The 13,459-nt window shown below is 36.5% G+C and overlaps 1 pseudogene; it reads right to left on the reverse strand.

The window, feature by feature from the left end:
* Positions 1–9,389: 9,389 nt before the first annotated feature.
* LOC116575187 lies at positions 9,390–9,921 on the reverse strand (annotated as a pseudogene).
* Between the last annotated feature and the right edge of the window lie 3,538 nt (positions 9,922–13,459).

The following is a 13,459-nucleotide window of genomic DNA, read 5'->3' on the forward strand; positions in this document are numbered from 1 at the left end:
ATGTCTCCAAGGCATGCCTGTAAATCTTTTCCCATCTCTTTCCTAACACTTGTTATTTCTTATCTTTTTTGATAAAAGCTATTCTAAGTGGTATGAAGTGGTATTTCACTGTGGATTTGATTTGCATTTTCCTGACCATTAATGACGCTAAGCACTATTCCATGTACCTGTACATTCCATGTACATACCATGTACATTCCATTTATATGTCTTCTTTGGAAAAATGTCTATTCAGATCCTCTGTTTATTTTTTAATCAAATTGGTTTTTTTTCTATTGAGTTCTATGAGTTCTTTATGTATTTTTTATATTAGCCCCATACCAGATATATGGTTTGTATATATACTTTCCCATTCTGTAGGTTGTCTTTTCATTCTGTTTATCATTACGTTTGCTGTTGAGAATTCTTTTATTTGTTGTAGTCACACTTGTTTATTTTTGCTGTTGTTACCTTTACTTTTATTGTCAAATATAAAACATTATCACCAAGAACAATGTTAATAGCTTACCCCTGTGTTTTCTTCTAGGAGTATACAAGTTCTTAGAGATATTCTCAAGCTGGAGCAAAGCAGAAAGAGAGTGCAAAAATGGTACCCAATGGCCTCTGTACCCAGAAAGCACCTCTACATGTATGTTAAATTAGATGCCTGCCTCCCAGCTCAATGCTTTAAGATTAGAAAATAAGACTTTTCACACAAAGTCGGGGCACTTTCTGTTTGCTTGCCTCTGTGCTGGGCCCTGAGATGGGCAAGACCTTGGGAAATTTTAAGAACTGTTTTTCAGTTTGCTATAGCCTTGTGGGTCTTATGGACCCAAGTCCCACTGGTTTGCAAAGCTAGATGTTTGGGGGGGTTTTCTCTCAGCTCCAGGTCTTAAAAGTGCCAAATGTAAGATTCCAGCCCTTCACTCTTCAGGGAGATTTGGTGTTGTGAGTTTGTTCCCAGTTGTGGGTTGATGCTCTGGGGATGGGCTTTATAGCACTTGTGTCTCAACTATATGCTTCTGGATATGGAAAAAGTACATTACAGGGATAAAAGGTACAATGGAGGGATTATAGTCATTGGAATTGTAATAGTGTTATATGGTGACAGATGGTAGCTACGCTTGTGGTGAGTATAGCATAACAACATAACATATAAACTTGTCGAATCACTATGTTGTACATCTGAAACTACACTATGTGTCAACTATACTTCATTTAAAAAAAAGAAACAAAAGTTGTATCTCAGCTTCTCCCACTTTGATGAGGGTTTTTTTCTCATTCACCCTATATGTATGTGTCAATCAGCTAGTTTGGGGATTTTTTTCATAAGAAAGTGGTCCACATTCACCTGTAAATTCAGTGTGTTTGTGAGAGGAGGTGAATTCAGGATCCTTCTACATCACTGTCTTGAACCAGAACTCCAGTTTTTCATTTTTATACTTGTTTGATTTTAAAAAGTTAACTTACATACTATTTGTGCCTGAGGACAGGCTCCAATAAACCCCAAGAAAAGTGACTAAATCTTCAGAAAAACAACAACAACAATAAACAAGCCAGTCTTTCTAGCTTAGAAATCCAGAAGACAGAATTTGGTGTGACCTTGGTAACTGGAAAATGAGCAATGATGTTCAGAAAATGGGAGAGATACAGGAAGGAATTCTAAATTCTGTGTCTAAAATTTTGTCCAAAATTATGGCTGATTCCCTGAACTACGTATGCTTCATTGGTATTCACTTGTTGCCCATGCAGGAATTACATTTGAAGATTTAGTTTGGCCAAACTAACTGTTTGTTGAAACAACAAAATGAATACTTTTCAGAGGAGTAAAACACAATCCAGAGTCTTTTCAATTCACAATGTCTAGAATATTATCATTATTAGACATATGAAGAAAGAGGCAAGTGTGATCATACTCAAGAGAAAATACTTTCAATCAATTCTGACCTAAATTGACCCAAATACTGAAATTGGCAGACAAGGATTTTAAAGCAGTTATTTTAACTATGCTGAGGAACACTAAGGAAAACACATTTATAATAGATAAACACATTTAAAATGTAAGCAGAGAAATAGAATCTATTGAAAAAGAACCAAATGGAAATTTTAGAACTAAAAAGTATATTATATAATATGAAAAAATTACTGGCAGGCTTTAATAGCTGATTACAGAAGAAAGGATCCATAAACTACTAGAAAATTATCCAAACAGAAGAACAAAGATCAAAAGATTGAAAAAAATTGAACAAACACATGTGAACCAACACATGTGACAGAATAATAGGACTTCTAGGATTAAAGGAGAGAGACACTGGAAAATAAAAATTACTCAACAAAATAATGTCCAAGTTAGTTCTGCTTCTGTTTAGGATGTAGAAAGTCACAAAAGAATATGGCTCCGACCCAAAAAATGAGTAAAACTAGATTGTCTACAAAATCACAACTTTTCTTGCTTGCCAACAACTTTAGCTTTGAACTGTTAATGTTGTTGCAAGCTCAATATAACCAAAATTCCCTGGGGTATACAGAAGCAACCTTTGTGAAAGAAGCAAAAATCAAAATCACTTCTGCAAAAGGGATCTTTGCCATAAAAACTCGACACTAGAGTTTTATCAGCCACAGAAGTTATCTGCAGGGACCAGTTGTTCTCCCATCAGTATTATTATAAAGTAGCAGATTAATCTTTTTTTTTTTTTTTTTTTACAGCTTAATCACCTTTGTTATGCCCTCCAAACAGTGGGAAGTTGGGCACATCTTTGCTATAAAGTACACCACAAAAATTAAAGAACTCTTTGAGTGCAGCTGGAATAATAATGTCTAATATTTATTAAGTAATTACAATATACCATTTTAATTTTTTTAGTTGTTATTACACTTAATACTTCTAATAAATCTATTAGGTAATTACTGTTTTCATCCCTACTTCACCCATGAGGAAAGAGCCCCTGCAGGGATGAATGAGAATATTTCCCAAAGTCATGGATCTTGCTAATGGTGCTGCTAGAATTAGAACCTGGGCAATCTTTATCTTGAACCCATATTGTTAAATAACCAGTATGCTATGCTCCTTTCCATCTAGGACAGAACGTGTTCTAGTCAAAAGCAACAGTTTATTGTATAGCAGTTTAGAAGCTCAAAATAGTTAGGTAAGAGGTAGGGGAAAGATACTGGTTTCAATTATTTTTAATGACCCAGCATACTTTAATGGCTTCTGTATGCTCATCTATCTCCTTTACAACTTTGATTTTAAAAGACACTGTAAACACATTTAATTGTTCTGAGCATCTGTCTCTGGTATTACTTTGCTGTTCCTTTTTACTGATCATATCAAGTGTTAAAATATTAGGGTCATTCTTTATAATAGTTATTTACTTGTAAAAATACTATTATGATACTATTACTGTCTTAATCAAGAAAAATGTTGCAAATCTAAAAGTTTCAGAAAAGTAGTATAGCTAATATCCCTGTCATTTCAGTTTTAAAAGTCATCACCCCATTCAGATAAATATTGCTCTGCCTCTTTATTCTCTGATGTCTTTTAAACAGAAATTAAACTCTGACATGAAAGAAATAAAAATTAAAAACAGAGACCTTAACCTTGCTATAGGAGAAAAATCAAAGAATTAGGTGAAAATGAAGCTCTTTAACTTCATTTACTCTTTATCTACTTTTCTATATGGAGTCCTTCTGATCTTCTGCCAAAATGGACTCTCCCCAAGTCTATCACTGTCCTTGATCCTTGCACTGGGATCTTGTCTAATACTTCAATGGTTTTCCAGTTCACTGAGCTGATGGCTGTGTTGTTCAGCCACCTTAGCATCACTCCCTGGAAAGTACTTGTGTGCATGGCTCCCATGTCTGCGCAACTTCTGGACTTAATGTAAAACAAGACTGAGTCAGTAGGTACAGAAGATCCAGCCACTCACTTACAATTGAGCTACATGAGAGTTCCATTTAACTGGAATTGAAATCAAAGAATTAAAAGGACTAGGAAAAGGTCAAACATCAACAGAAGGAAACGGAGATCAACATTCTGTATGACATCTTTGAGCATCTTAATCCGAAGGAGAGGCTTTCTGATGACCAACGTGGTACATACAAGTGGAAAAAAAATATTTGATAATCTGGTATAGCAAAGATACACTTAAATGCAATTTAGAGGGAACACTAAAAATTCTTTCATTAGATTATTAGACTTTTGTATTTGCCTTTGAAAAATAGGCATTTTTAACTCTTAGTTAATCTAACACTGTGTAGATTCAATAATTTGGTGTCTCTAACATTTCTTTGGATGCTTTAATCATATAGGCATGGAAGGAATCTCTTCAGCAGTGCATATAAAGATCCAAAAAAGAACAGGGAAAATCTTGAAAGAGTTGAAGGTTTTCAGGATTATGTTTTTAAGTGCAAGACAGAATTGATTTTATATATCTTCTGTCTTCTAATGGTGAAATGAGAATAAAACATTCAATCAGAAGAGGGAAATATTTATATATTCATATGAATATATACTATAAAGAATATATTATATATAAAAATATATTCATATTTCTAAGTTATATACTCATATTCATGTATATACTTATTTATATTTCTGGAGCTAAGAAATCCTGAATTTTTTAAGTACTTTTTTTTTTAAGGTGTATTCACATAATTCAGTATTCAACAGTTACAGAAGGTAAAAAGATCTCCCTTCATTCTGTGTCCCAGATACCACATCCTGTCTTCAGATGTTACCTATTGCTTGTGCGTGCTTGCCGAGCTATTCTGTACATGTTCCAGCAGATACATAAACTTAAATATTTTTTTTTTATCCAATGGTAGCATACTACATGCAATATTCTCTACCTTCTTGGGTTTTATAACATATTAATATACATTTGTGTTAATTTTTCATTGCATAAAGAGTGTCATTGCTCCTATACGATGGCATGTGGGTGAATCTTAATTTACCTTGTCCCTCATTCAGCTTCTGCCAGTGTGGCCATGAGGGGATGTGGACCCAAAGTAATCAAATCTTACAATTCCCTAGGAGAAGCCAATCGTTAAAATTTTTATGCTAAATCTTCCACATGTTAAATACAGGTACGAATTTTTATTTTTTTTTTCTAGAAAACTATACAAGCCACATAAATTATATCTGCAAGTCAGATTTGGCCAGTGGGCTACTGTCTACTTTTGAAATTTTTCTGCATTGTTAAATTTGTACAGTCAATAGATGAAGAAGCACATGTGTAATATCCACCCTACCTGAATGTGGACAGTTTCCTAACAATCTTCTTTCCTAAAAATATTTTAAAATTTATTATCTTGTCATTGAACCCAAACATTCTATTTTAACACTAAAGAAGCTACAAAATTGGGCCAGCAAGCAAGAGAAAAACAGACTCTTCCTCTCTATATAAGATGATGCCATAAAAACATATGTAATAGTTCTTTTTTTCCCATTTTTCCAATTAATTTTAGTTTTATAAGTTAACTTTGTTTTTATGAAAGCTATACATAAATACTATCTTTATTAAAATATTAAAATAATTCTATAAGACTTATAATTTTAAAAAGGTTTCTTTCTGTCTCATCCCTACATATACTCATTTGTTATTCCTAGGAGGCAACCACTTTCAATTCCTTTAGCTATTTTTCTTAGCTGGTTTTTTTCTAGTACTTGCCCTCATTTCTCAAAATAAAATAAAATAAAATAAACTGTATACCAATATTTGATTTTCTAAACTGTAGATAATATCTATTGACCTTCTACTTTGAAAGATCCTTTTCCCCCTTTCTCATTTTCCCATTTTTTCCAATTCCTCAGTCATAGTTTTTGGTAAGATTACAATTTGATGTATACTGTATAAGTACTGACCCAACTATGTAGTATTCAAAGAAAACTTATCCTTTCTTACATTGCTTTTTATTTTCTGATGAGGTCATTATCTTTTTTCTCAGTTGCTTACTTTATGTGTATCTATCACTAATTTTTCCCCAAACTCTCCACCTCTCCAGTCAACTCTTCCATTGTCTATGAGTTTCTTTCTCCTTTCCTGTCTTTCTCGCTCTCTCTCTGACTTAGACATACATCTCTCTGGAGCCCTCACCTCTGCTCCTGATGAACCTGGTTGTTTTCTGGCTTGTGGTACAGCTGTCTTATCACAGGCTCTTCCTTCCCCTTTAGCCTGGGAATTCCCTTATGTGCTCAGCTCTGTTGAGTCCCTTGTGTCCTGGATGCAGTGTCTTTCTCTCTTTGTTTACTCTTATGATTGGGTGCAATGCATTCTTCCAATGCATGGAAAGTGAAATTATGATAAATTCTTTATTAGGATTCTCTAGAGAAACCGAATCAATAGGGTGTGTGTGTGTGTGTGTGTGTGTGTGTAGATAGATAGATTTATTTTAAGAAATTGGATCATGTGATTATGGAACCTGGCAAGTTCAAGTTCTATGAGCTGGTAAAATAGAAACCCAGAGAAAAGCTAATGCTGCAGTTAAGGTTCAAGTTTTGTCAGGCTGGAGACCCAGAACTTCCTGCCAATGTTGCAGTTCAAGTCTAAAAGGCAGTCATCTGCTGTAGGATTCCCTCTTGCTCGAGGGAGGTCAGTCTTTTGTTCTATTCAGATTCTCAGCTATTTGGATGAGGCCCATCCACGTAATGCAAAGCTACCTGCTTTCCTCACAGTGCACTGATTTAAATTTTAATCTCAGCCAAAAACATCCTCATGGAAACATTTAGAATAATGTTTGACCACATATCTAGGCACTGTGGCCTAACCAAGTTGACATACAAAATTAGCCATCACACATACCTAAAATCTGTTTTTATTCTACTTGTACCTTGTTTAACAACAAAGCATAGAATTCTAAGCTGCAAATTCATTTTCCACACAATATTAGAGACATTGCCATTATGCCTTTGGCTTGCAGTGTTTCTATTGAGAAATCTAATGCCATTTTGATTCTCTCTCTCTCTCTCTCTTTTTTAAATTTAAATATTGTAAGTTTTTGAGGTCGTCTCTTCTCTTTACTCATGATTTCACTATGTTTGGCCTTGATCTGGGCCTCCTTCACTCTCTCTGCTGAGCATCATTGGACCCTTTCAAATCTAAATGCTTAGATTCTTCATTTTTGAGCAATTTTCTTCAGATGATTTTTTTCTATTCTTCCCATCCTGGTTTTGTTTTTTTATGTTGTTTGTTTGTTTGTTTGTTTTGGTATGGGGGAATTCTTATATTTTGGATGTTGAATCTCTTGAACTAATCTTTCTTTTTTTTAACTTTTTTCTTCTATAATCCATTTCTTTTATTACTAGTTTTTGGGAACCTTCTCTACTTTATCATCGATCTTTTTATCAGACATCCTCTTTTTGTATTGCATTTTTAATTTCTAGAATACCTTTATTGATCCTAAAGTAATACTCCTTTTTTATTGCATACTGTTCATGGCTTCACCACCTTATCTCTCTAAAGATAACAGTTATAGCAGTAGGGTTTTTTACATTTTTTTAATGTGGGTTTTTTTTTTTAACTAAAATAGTTATCCAGCCTCTTATGCCAAAATGTGTTGTGCATATACCATTATAATTAGCATACCCTCTATAGCAGACAAAATTGTACTTTAAATTATATTTCATGTTATAACTATATTAAAATATAAAGTGAAAATGATTTATCAATTCCTTTTAACAGTACTAGTAAATTCAGCAGTAGATATGAAGCACAAAGTCTAAGTAAAATATGACACAGGAAGTATAATAATGTAATTCTCACTTGTCATAATTTGTTATGAATATAAAAAAACAAACTTTTAAAATATTATATTAACTAAGATTCTGGCAATAGCTTTATGTAACAAGACACGGCACACCAGGCCTGCCACTCAACTTGTTTATGGCAGGTCTCAGCTTCAATATAAGCTGTTTCCAAAAAAATCAAAAGTTTGCTTTTTTAACAAGCTAAGTATCTTGGCATGTATGCCATTTGAGATAGTAAGGAATTTAAGATAGCAAGAATAAAGAGTTAATAAAAGCCAAATATTGCACCCGAACCAAAATTCATACAAAAATAAAATAACTATCACAGGTTACATAAAATTTTCCTGACTGGTTAAAACCTAGCAGTATAAAACATGCACTTTAGAATGTTTAGCTGACAAGTTCAAAAAGTACCAGTGTCTATTTGAAATGATTCCTCTCTAAAACCAACATGCAGTCAAAATTAATTTAAATGTTATAACATATTCTAATGCTAGAAAACATGCAGTATTGTTGAAGTGGAGGAAAATCTCAGAGCTTCTGGGGCTTTGTCATGCTGCAAAGGACTGTTTCTCTGGTTCACTGAAAGCAGCAAATAACAAGAGTCCAAGGATATCAAAGGACAGGACTGCTATACCCAGCTCTGACCTCCCCTGAAGCATGGCTGCTGTGTCCACAAAGTAGGATGTGAGGGGCACCTGGGTGGCTCAGTTGTTAAGCATCTGCCTTGGGCTCAGGTTGTGATCCCAGGGCCCTGGGATAGAGTCCCACATTGGGCTCTCTGCTCAGTGGGAAACCTGCTTCTTTCTCTCCCACTCCCCCTGCTGGTGTTCCCTCTCTCACTATCTCTCTCTGTCAAATAAATAAATAAAATCATTTTTTTTTAATAGAATGTGAGGATAAAAAACACGCTATTCCGCTATTTTCCTAGTTAAAGAGATAGCAAGCCATCCCCCCACCCCGAAAGCTCCCTCATCAGGTAAATAAAAGTAGATAAGTGTGGGGGAAAATAGACTTACCTACAGAGTAAAGATTCTGAGATACCAATGTAAGCCTATTTCAAAATGTTATTTCAAAAATGTTAACTAGAGTCGTCTGGTCATTTCTAATTATATCTTAATGATGTATCCAAATTCTATTTCTGTAGATTTAGCATTAATACTTCTAGTCAAAAACATTAACTTTATCCCCGTGTATCTTAACCACTAGCACAACTACAGTGTATTATCTCTCAGAGTTGTTAAGCACCAGAAGAGAAAAAAGTAGATATTCCAACGGCAGGCAACAATGATGGCCCTTTCACACAGCAGCATCCAAGTGGCTACCGACTAGTCCAGGAGTAATTCTAAAAATAAGGAAATGCATGCATTTTAGTAATTATGTTATAATTTTCACAGTTGAAATTTCCTTATACATTGCACTTTCTTTGTAAGGGAATCCTTATTATTCTTACTGCTACCATGAGTCCAAACTTGAACGAGAAGCTCTCTTTTTCTTCTTCTATGTTTCTTACGCTTCTTTTTTTTTTTCTGTTACTTTTTCTTGTTCTTCACTGCTTTTCTTCTTTTTTGCTTGTACCTTCTTAATATAATCTAATTCTAATAAGGACTCAGATGATAGATGATAAAGATTTATTTTCAGTATATATATATATACACATATATATCTATTTTTTTTTTTGGCTGAATCTGTTCATATCCTTTTATTTGTCAGTTGCATCCTTTGACTTCTTTTGCTTTTTTAAACTATCCTTACTATCCATTTCAGTTTCTGACATGGAACTTTCAGAAGATTTTGTGAATGGTCCTTTTTGTTTTTCTTTGTTTTTTATCCTCACCTTTATAATCAGAAGAATTTCCAGAAGAATGAGAGCCTGATGAAGAAGATACCTACCAGATATCTTCTTTTCTCTTTTCTTTTCTTTTTTTTTTATGAGCTCTCATTTCCCCTTAATAATTTCACCCTGTGTCCCTGCGTCTTTCTAGTTCTTTCTTCCAGTTCTCATTTATGTTTTTCTTCAAATTCAGCCAATGCCTTGGATCCTTTTTCTTTTCTAGTTGTTCTCTCACTTCTTCCCAGGTAGGCCTTGGTCACTTCAGATAATCTTGGATCATTGGCTGTGAACACTGGTTTGGACCCCTTGATCTGGGCATTGCTACTGGGTTCATATAGATTACTTGATTGTTCTGCTTCCCCATGGTGTGGGACTGACTGAGCAGACATTGAGGGAGATCAGACCAGAGAGCTGTATGGTTTTTTTAGATTTTGGGGGGAGACGTTATTTTCTAGAAGTTTTTGTTGGGTGCCTGGATGTCTCAGTGGGTTAAGCCTCTGCCTTCAGCTCAGGTCATGATCCCAGGGTCCTGGGATCAAGCCCTGCACTGGGCTCTCTGCTCAACGGGAAGCCTGCTTCCCTCGTCTCTCTGCCTGCCTCTCTGCCTACTTGCCATCTCTCTCTCTCTGTCAAATAAATAAATAAAATCTTTAAAAAAAATAAAGGTTTTTGTTGTTTTGGTTTTTCGGGTTGTTTTTTTTTTTCCACCTTTTTACTTTGGGATTTCATGCTTGTGGCTTTCCTCTAGTATCTGCTGACCTTTGGGTACTGATCATAATTATGAGTGAGGCATACGCAGCTGATGAGACTTTTGTGTGGGTGTTTCTGGTCTAGCTGGCTTCTTTGAAGGGTGAGTGGCTGGGACATTTCAGGAGGAAAATTCCTCATCTGAAGAACTTTGGCCTGAGGGAAGAAAGCTCCATTCTCCTGCTTAGAAGATAAAAGCCTGGTGAATAGCATTCTAGGACCCAAATGGGGGAACGGAGAGAGGAGTTTTATAATTCAGAATAGTCATTCACTTAATCTTCCAGTTTATAATACAGCACTCCCCACATCTGTGTCCCTGAGTTCAGAACCTACCTGGTTCAGCCTCTTCACAAAAAAGAAAGCTTCCAGCTTCTCCTAAGTTGAAGGAAGGTGGTGTCATTACCCTGCAGTCAGCCTTCTGCATAGGGCAGGGAAGGGAGATCTGGGAACCCAAAGAGTTCTTAATCACGTGTCTCAGCTGCATCTGCATCTCCCCCTTCCCAGTGTTACCAAGGACTTAATTCCTCAAGCCCCTCTGCAGGTATATCCTTGATTCAGCTTGAATCCTGACTTCTCCCAACACGAGCTTGGGTTTCAGCTTTCTTTGAACTCTCCAATCAGTTATCACTGTCTCTTGGCTTTCTTGCTTCTAATTTTTTTTTTTTTTTTAAGTAAGTTACTTGTTTGCTGTTGGATGTATCTCTTCCTGTTTGTCGGAAATCCTCTCATTATAATGTGAGTGCTTTATGGAGGAAAGGATGTTCAGTCCCTTATTGGGTAGTCTTACCATTTCCTACAGTTGTGTTAAGTGCTAGGAAAAACTCCACATGCAGGACCCACGGAGAAGAAGCCGAGAATGGCAGGAACAGAAGCAGGATGCACCTGCTTGCTTAAGCCAATGGGGATTGGCCCTTTTGGCCAAGCCTCTAGTTGAGGATGTTGGGAGTTGAAAGGCAGAATTCAAGCATGACTGGCAAGAAAAGCAATTGCCCTGCCGTGGCTGGCAGAGGAGAAGAAAGACAGATTCAGCTTTGTCCAGTGCTATTTTCCAATATTCAGGAAAACTGACTTCATCGGTGGGACAAGACAGGAGGGCCTGTGAGCCGTGGCAGGCCTCGGAGACTCAAGATAAAGATGTTTCAGGAAGTCCTTCAGGCTAGAACAGAATCTCAGCCAGCAACTGGCTGAACTGTAGAACAAGACTAGCTTCTCAGAGAAAGGACAGCCAATGCGTGGGAAAAATCGCTAGGCCTGTCTGAGCCTGCTTGACCAGCCCGAGTTCTGCGCTATGGGCACTACAAAGATTTTAACCACATTTACTGTATAGTTTATGATTTTACCCCACTTCTGGATAATGGGAGTTGGTATCACCCTTAAGGATTTGTGAAAACGAAAACAGTGATGACAGCTTCATTTTTTGTGTTTTGTTTCCCAAATGCAAAAGAAACTTGTGGTGGCATGACAAGCATTCCGTCTGGGGGCCATTGCTGCGGGCCGCTGACTCTGCTCGGGAAGCTTCACTGCTCTGAGAGAGAGGAAGGCTCAGTCCACAGACCCAGCCGCCAGGGCCAGTCCTGCAGAATCTGAGGTAGGGTCCGGTCAAGAGCTATGTGGTTTTCAGCGGGCTTAGTAATGTGCCATCCAGTACACTTTGTTTCAAATGACGGTGCTGCTCAATCTGGTTTTTTCAGTTCAAAACCGTTAGTCAGATATACGTGTATGTTGCTTCCTCATGAAGGAACTGCTGTTGTAGGTCTTCCTCACAGACCAGGGACTGTTTTCTGTCACTCTGATGCCATGGAAAATGTCAGAGCAGAGAAATAAATCAGCACAGGTGTGATGATTGATTCGAAGATTTAGGTATGGAGAGGAGTTTTTGAGAATTGGGGGTTTAGGCCAAGCTGATCTAAAAGAAGTTAATAAAATACCTCACACAATTTCTGTCACTCTCTCTTATCTTTATACCTAGGTCAATCAGGACTAACTCCCTTCTCTATTCAGTGTTCCTTACTTTATGATCTTATTTTACATCTCCACACTTTGGTGACATGATTTTTTTTAATAGACACACAAATGCTCTTTATTTCTCTGAATGAAAGGAATGAGACTGCATTGATATCAACAGAAAATATATTTTAAGAAAATTGTATATCTATCCTTTAACCTAGAGGGGATAAAACAAAATAATTATAATTTTAAGCCATCTCCCCTCACATATTTTGACCAAAGGAAAAATGTTTTCTGATAAACTACTGTAGTGTTCTTATAGAAAGGGGATTTAGGAGCGCCTGGGTGGCTCAGTGGGTTAAGCCGCTGCCTTCGGCTCAGGTCATGAGCTCTCCGCTCAGCAGGGAGCCTGCCTCCTCCTCTCTCTCTCCCCCTGCCTCTCTGCCTACTTGTGATCTCTCTCTCTGTGTCAAATAAATAAATAAATAAATGGAAATGCATCCCTTAAAAAAAAAAAAGACAGGGTATTCAGCAATGACTGAAGGGTATCATCTCTTATCTATGTAAGATAATGTTTTTAAAAGAGAATTATAATATAAAAAGACACATGCTATTGAAAACGTGGGTATACATGTTATGTTATAAACATACATAGAGTGGGGCACCTGGGTGGCTCAGTGGGTTAAGCCTCTGCCTTCGGCTCAGGGTCCTGGGATTGAGCCCCACGTCGGGCTCTATGCTCAGCAGGGAGTCTGCTTCCCTGACCCCCACCTCTCTCTGCCTGCCTCTCTGCCTACTTACGATCTATCTCTCTCTCTCCCTCTGTCACATAAATAAATAACATCTTAAAAAAAATACATAGAGTGTCAGCTACTGTGTTTTCAAAACTGTCTTTCTAAAAACAAAGTTTCCATGAGACATTTACTGTACTACAGCCATAAGAAAAGACATATTATGAACCAAATGCAAAAACTTTTACCTCTTTCCTATGTTTTGTATTTTTACCTTTTTTCATCTTTGCATTCATTTAATCATTGATCCAAAAGTATTTGCTGAGCATCTACTATCTTTAGTATTTCTAAGTTCTTGGATTTTAATGGTGAATCACAACATAGGGCCCCATTCTCCTGATACTAACCAGTGGTGATTGTGTTTGGACTAATGTATAGATGTTAATCAATTATCACAGATATTCCAAAATAAATGTA

Source organism: Mustela erminea, chromosome 16 (assembly GCF_009829155.1).
Source record: "Mustela erminea isolate mMusErm1 chromosome 16, mMusErm1.Pri, whole genome shotgun sequence".
Classification (NCBI taxonomy): Eukaryota; Metazoa; Chordata; class Mammalia; order Carnivora; family Mustelidae; genus Mustela; species Mustela erminea.